Source organism: Sapajus apella, unplaced genomic scaffold (assembly GCF_009761245.1).
Source record: "Sapajus apella isolate SASKATOON/1434 unplaced genomic scaffold, GSC_monkey_1.0 scaffold36, whole genome shotgun sequence".
In the NCBI taxonomy this organism is placed as follows: Eukaryota; Metazoa; Chordata; class Mammalia; order Primates; family Cebidae; genus Sapajus; species Sapajus apella.
In genome coordinates, this window is record NW_022436976.1 from 12,625,868 (window position 1) to 12,633,188 (window position 7,321).

At 36.9% G+C, this 7,321-nt stretch overlaps 1 pseudogene across 1 annotated transcript; it reads right to left on the minus strand.

The window, feature by feature from the left end:
* Nucleotides 1-3,241: 3,241 nt before the first annotated feature.
* LOC116563838 lies at nucleotides 3,242-4,895 on the minus strand (annotated as a pseudogene). The gene has a single exon (XR_004274595.1). The product of XR_004274595.1 is annotated as a mesoderm-specific transcript homolog protein pseudogene (transcript).
* Between the last annotated feature and the right edge of the window lie 2,426 nt (nucleotides 4,896-7,321).

Sequence of the window (7,321 nt, forward strand, 5' to 3'; positions counted from 1 at the left end):
CCCCGTTAGTGAGCATAGTACCCAATAGTGTTTTAATCCTTAGCCCTCTCTCTCTCTCTATCCTCCAGTAGTCCTCTGAATTTATTGTTGCCATCTTTATGTCCATGAAGTAGCCATTGTTTAGCTTCTACTTATAAGTGAGAACATGCAATATTTGATTTTGTGTTCTGGCATGAATCCATTTAAAGTAATCACATCATTTCATTAGTTTTTATAGCTGTGTATTGTACATAATTTCATGAGTTTTTATAGCTGTGTAGTAATCTATGGTGTATATATATATATAAGGACATGATTTCATTAGTTTTTAATGGCTATATAGTATTCTGTGATGTATATGCACCACATTTTCTTTATCCAATCCATCATTGATTCCATATCTTTGCTACTGTGAATAGTACTTCAATCAACATACAAGTGCATGTGTCTTTTTGGTAAAATAATTTATTTTCTTTTGGATACATACCCAGAATTGGAATTGCTGGGACTAATGGTAGTTCAATCTTAAGTTCTTTGAGAACTCTCCAAACTGCTTTCCACATGGCTGAACTAATTTCCATTTTTACCAAAAGCGTGTAAGTATTCTTTTTTCTTTACAGCCTCATCTGCATTTGTTGCTTTTTGACTTTTCAGTAATAACCATTCAAACTGGTGTGAGATGATATCTCATAGTTTCCATTTGCATTTCTTTGGTGGTTAGTTTTGTTGAGCTTTTCTTCATGTTTGTTGGGCACTTGGAGTACGTCTTCTTTTGAGAAGATTCTGTTCATGTCTTGCTCATTTTTTAAAGGAGTGACTTGTTTTCTGGTTGTACATTTATTTAAGTTCCATATAGATTCTGGATTCAAACCTTTGTCAGATGCACAGTTTGTGAATATTTTCTTTTGGTCTGTGGGCTGTTTACCCTGTTCATAGTTTCTTTTCCTGTGCAGAACCACTTTATTTTAATTAGGTCTCACCTGTCAATTCTGGTTTTGTTGTAATTGCTTTTGAGGACCTAGTCATAAATTATTTCCCAAGGCTAATGTCCAGGATGGTGTTTCCTAGGTTTTCTTATAGGATTCTTACAGTTTGAGATCTTACATTTAATTTTTAATCCATCTCGTACTGTTTTTTGTATATGGTTAAATGCACAGGTTTTTGGTGATCTTCTGCATATGGCTAACCAGATAAGGAGTCCTTTACCATTGCTTATTTTTGTCGACTTTCTCAAAGATCAGGTGGCTGTAGGTGTGCAGATTTATTCCTGAGTTCTGTATTCTATTCCATTGGTTTGTGTGTCTTTTTCTGTGCCAGTACCATGCTGTTTTGGTTACTGTAGTCTTATAATATAGTTTGAAGTCAGGTAATATTATGACTCGGGCTTTGTTCTTTTAGCTTAAGATAGCTACTTAGGATCTTTTTCACTTCCATGTGAGTTTTGAAATAGCTTTTTTTTTTCTGGTTCTGTGAAAGATGAAGTCAGTAGCTTGATAGGAATAGTGTTAAATCTGTAGATTGCTTTGGGTCAGTATTGATTCTTCCAATCCATGAGCATGAAATGTTTTTTCATTTGTTTGTGTCATTATAATGTCTATAATCAGCAAAGTTTTGTAGATTACCTTGCAGAGAACCTTTACCTTTTTGGTTTAGATGTATTTCTGGATTTGTTTGTTTGTTTGTTTGGAGGCTATTATAAATGGGACTGTGTTCTTGATTTGGCTCTCAGCTTGAAAATACTGGTGTATAAAAATGCTGCTTATTTTTGTACACTGATTTTGTATCCTGAAACTTTATTGAAGTTTATCAGTTCCAGGCACTTTTCAATGGGAGTCTTTAGGGTTTATTAGTTATAGACACATATAAACAGCAAAGAGAGATAGTTTGGCTTCCTCTCTTGGATTCCTTTTATTTTTTTTCTCTTGCCTGATTGCTCTGGTTAGCACTTCCAGTGCTATGTGGAATAGGAGTTATGTAAGATTGGGCATCCTTGTCTTGCTCTGGCTTTCAAAGGGAGTGCTTCCAGTTTTTGCCTACACAGCATGATGTGGGCAGTGGTTTGTTATAGTTGGCTCTTATTATTTTGAGGTACATTCATTCAATGCCTAATTTTTTGATGGTTCTTATTATAAGGGGATGTTGTGTTTTATCAAAAGCTTTTCTGCATCTATTGAGATAATCATATAGTTTATGTTTTTAATTCTGTTTATGTGTTGAATCACATTTATTGATTTGCCTATTTTGAACAAACCTTGCATTCTAGAAATGAAACTTACTTGATCACGATGAACTAATATTTTGATGTGCTGTTGGATTTGTTTTGCTAATATTCTGTTGAGGATGTTTGTGTCTCTATTCATCAGGGATATTAGCCTGTACTTTTCTTTTTTCATTGGCCTTTGCTAGGGTTTGGTATTAGGATGATGCTGGTCTTACAGAATGAGTTAGGCAGGAGTCCCTCCTCCTCAAATTTTTGGAATAGTTTCAGTAGGACTGGTAACAGCTCTTCTTTTCATGTCTATTAGAATTTATCTGTAAACCCATCTGGTCTGGGGCTTATTTTTAATTGCTTATTCAATTTTGGAACTTGATATTAGTATTTTCTGGGTTTAGATTTCTTCCTGATTAAATCTTGGAAAATATGTATTTCCAGGAATTTTAAAATTTTCTTTGTTTTTTGTCACAATTCATTTTTATTAATAGAAAATAAACACTTATTCCAGTTTCAAAGTTGTTATCCTTGAAGTTGCTAATTTTAAAATAATGAATTTTAAATGATTAATAATCCTGCTTTGACTAAGACAATGAAATGTGGCTTAAAAAAAGGTATTCAGCACCATTTGCTCATAGGTCTTTCAGAATTTGTTCTTAATGTTTCTGGAACTTTCCTGTCCATAAAGTACAGGAATTACTGAGCTACATCAGAAAGCCTCTGTGGGACAGGCAATGGGGAGTTAAGCAGTCATCATAAAGGAATCCACGTACATTCAGCATGGTGACTTGGACTACACAACAATCCCTTCCCCTCTACGGTAGCTCAAGAGAGACATGGTTTTTAGCACTGAGGTATGAGGAATGTAAAACTGTTATTTGCTGTTAGAATTGGTCTTCCCAGCTAATAACAGTAAATCTCTGGCACAGATGCTATTGGTCCTTAATGTCCTGTGATTTTAGGAAATAGTTTGGATTTAGTTCAATTTATTCAGAAATCAAACATGTTTAATTAGGTTCACTACTCTGGCAGAGTAAGGGTATGCTATGCTGGGTTAGGATCTTTATAAAATATATATAATATGTAAGTAAATAATAGTCTTAAAAATCATACTAAAGTACTATATTATTCAAACCAATATCTATTTTAACAAAATGTTTACAACTAAAAATTGCTGATGAAACTGAATCGAAAGGTATGACAAAGAGGACTCAGCTCTGTGTTGCTTAACGAACTTTTAAAATACATGTGCCTATAAAGCTATTCAAGGAGAGGGAAAGAGGCCTCCTTCTCCTTATTCTTACTTTAGAATTCCTATTGGGCCTGGGCCAGAAATTAGCACTTCTAAATATTTCAGAGAAGTCCAAAGTGTTAAAAAATCTTTTATGAAAAAGAACATCTTTCAGCATCAGTGAATAGTAACACTCATCAGAATTTCCTAATAACACAAAAACAAAGCCAAGTCCATACATTTGATCAGATGTCAGAGTAATGGGAGGTGGACTATTATGTCAACCTTAGTCAGAGCACCTGCTGGTTTCTTCCTATACACTGTTCACCAATTTGATAAAGTGGACTTTGTGAGAGAATAGTGTTTGATGGCCAGGACCTCTTTTGGGCATTTATTCCTAAGTAGAATACACAACAGATAAGGGAGTAGGGGAGATAACACAGGGAAGCTACTCTTTCCAGCTCAGGAGTTGATGAAGCCCATATATGCATTCAAGAAGCCCATGGGATCCTCTAGCTGTGGATAGTGGCTAATGTGGTCATCCAGAATAGACACTGTGGACCGTGGCAGTGTTTTCCTGTACAGCTCCAAAAATTCTGGATAGGGATTTATAGGATCCAATGGCCTATATATAAAATGAATGGGAATAGTTACAGAGACAAGAGCTCCCACCCAGCGCCTTCTGAACTTCTTCCTCTGATTGATGTACTGTAAGAGACTGTCAATGACTAAATTCCTGTCATTGCTACGGATCCCTGCCCACATGTCCCACAGCTCACTCTCAGAGGGCCGAGTATACGGCCCAAAGACTGGGGTGAGACCTTGCGAGAATACAAAGCAGTTCATCAGTCGTGTGAGGATGGGTGACAGCACACCTCCATCTTTGAGTAGCTTTTGGAGAAGGAGTGGACGGTGGGTCTCAGGAAAGATACCTCCACTTGACAGAGACTCTTTATGGTAAGTCAACCAGATCGATTCTGCTTGTACCTGTAGAGAAGCTCCTGAGCAGCAATATCTCCATAGTCATGAGACAGAAGGCTGATCCTGCGGTTCTGGAGCCCCAGATGCCTCAAAAGAGCTTCCACGATGCTGGCCTACTCAAATATGGAATAGTGATGCGGTCTCGGTTTGTCACTGAAGCCAAAGCCTAAGAAATCAAGAGCAATCACGTGATGAAACCTCAAGGTCAGACCTTCCCAAATCTTGTACCAATCATAGCTGGATGTTGGAAAACAGTGTAATAAAAGCACAACTATCTCCAGACTTCCAACCACACCCACAGAGTCTTAGTAGAAGATACGCAGTCCCTTGTAAATGAAAAACTTGCCTGAAGACTTCCATGAGTGCAGGGCAGGGAAGAGCTGAGGGGGTGGGATGTGCAGGTATGCAGCAAGCAGGGGCATGGCCAACAGCCCCACCTGGACCCACCACTCCCTCATGCCGATTCAGATCAGGCCTGGGCTACAGGACTCCATGTTTGGGGGAACTGGTCAGAATTTTTAAATTTTCTCTAGATTTTCTAGTTTGTGTGTATACAGTTGTTCATACTAGTCTCTGAGGATCTTTGTATTTCTGAAGGATTGGTTATAATGCCACCTTTGTCATTTCTGATTATGGTTATTTGGATTATCTCTTTTTTTCTCTGTTAATCTAGCTAGTGGTTAATCTTTCTTTGATTCTTTTTATGGATTATTGAGTCCCAGTTTCAATCAGTTCTGCTCTGATTTTAGTTATTTACTCTCTTTGTGGTTAGTATTTTCTTAATTTTTTTTGTGGTTAGTATTTTCTTATTTTTCTGTTTCCTCTAGGGGTCATGTTAAGTTGTTAATTTAAGATATTTCTAATTTTTTGACATGAGCATTTAACATTATAATATTACCTATAAACATTGCTTTGGCTGCACATTGACTTTATATGTGGTATCTGCTTTTATTTATTTCAAAGAACTTCTTTGACTTCTGTCTTGATATTGTTGCATATCCAAAAGTTACTCAGAAGCAGGTTGTTTAATTTCTATATAGTTGTGTGGTTTTGAGACATATTCTTGATATTGATTTCCATTTTTATTCCACCATGACCCAAGAGTATGGTTGGTATAATTTTGATTTTTAAAAATTTTATTGAGACTTGCTTTATAGCTGAGCATGTGAACGATCCTGGAGCCAATTCTCTGTGCAGATAAGAATGATGGATATTCTGCAGTTGATGGGTGGAGTATTCTGCAGGTGTCTCTTACATCCAATTGGTCAAGTGTCAAATTTATGTCCAGAATTTCTTTGTTAGTTTTCTGCCTTGATGATCTGTTTAACACTGTCAGTAGGGTGTTGAAATCCCCCAATGTTATTGTGTAGCTGTCTTAAGTCATTTTGTAGGTCTAGAAATACTTGCATCTGGGTGATCCAAAGTTGGGTGTGTACATATTCAGGATGTTAAGTCTTCTTGATGTATTGAATTCTTTATCATTGTGTAATGCTCTTCCTTGTCCTTTTTTTTTTTTATTGGTTTAAAGCCTGTTTTATATGATATAAGAATAGTGATCCCTGCTCTCTTTTGTGTATTATTCACATTATAGATCTTTCTAAAACCTCTTTGAGCCAATGGGTGTTGTTACACATGAGACACATCTTTTAAAACCAGCAGACAACTGGGCCTTTTTTTTTTTTTTCTTTTCCAACTTGCCACTGTGTGACTTCTAATTTGAGTGTTTAGACCATTTATACTCAAGGTTAATATTGCCATATGAGGTTTTGATCATATCATTTATCATTAAGTTTTGAGTTGGTTACTTAATAGGGTCTGTGGGCAAAGTACTTAAGTATGTGTTTGTGGTAACAGGTATCATTCTTTTATTTCCATGTTTAGAACCCCCTTTAGATATCTTGCAAGATTGATCTAGTGGTAATGATTTTCTTAGTACTTGCTTGTCTGAAAAAGACTATATTTCTCTTTTGCTTATGAAACTTACTTTGGTGGGATAGGAAATTCTTGGTTAAAATATCTTTTCTTTAATAATGAAGAAAACAGGCCGCTAATCTTCTGTGGTTTGTACAGTTTCTCCTGAGAAGTCTGCTGTTAGCTTGAGGGGATTCCTTTTGTATGTTATCTGGCTTTTTTCTCTAGCTTCCTTTAAGAATTTCTTGTAGCACTGACCTTGGACAGTCTGCTGACTACATGCCTTGCTGGTGTTTGTTTTGCAGAGTATCTCACAAGCGTTCTCTGTATTTGTCATATCTGTTTATCTACCTCTCTAGAAAAATCAGGGACATTTCTTGAATTATTTCTAGGTTGTTTTCTTTTTATCTATCTCCCTCAGGAATGCCAATTATTTACATAGGTTTGGTAACTTTACATAATCTCATATCTCTTGGAAGACTTTTTCATTTATTAAAATTATTATTTTTTCTTTATTTTTGTTTGACTGGGTTAGTTAGAAAGACTAGTTTTCAAGCTCTGATTTTTTTCCCCGTTATTATTCTGTTTGGTCCAGTCCATTGATAAAGCTCTACACAGGATGGGTGAGCTGGCTCAAGCTGCTCTTCCAGGCAAGCAGGTGCTCTGAATGCCTGGAGATCTGTCTGAATGGGAAGCAGAGAGCCACCCAGTGCACCCAAATCTTTTCATAGGAAAGGTGGGGCAGTTCAGGCTGCTGATCCAGGTGGGTGGGTGCTCCACTTGTCTGAAGATCTGTGTGGGCATGAAGTGGAGATGGCCTCACTGTATCTTTATGTCCAGGAATGGTGGTGTGGCTCAGGCTGCTGAAAAAGGTAAATGAGTGCTCCAAATGTCTGGAGAATCTGCCTAGACATGAAGCAGAGAGACCTCCTTGCACAGGATCTCTGCACAGGAATGGTGTGGGTATTCAGGCTGCTATTTCCTGCACTATGATTTCAGGGAAGCCA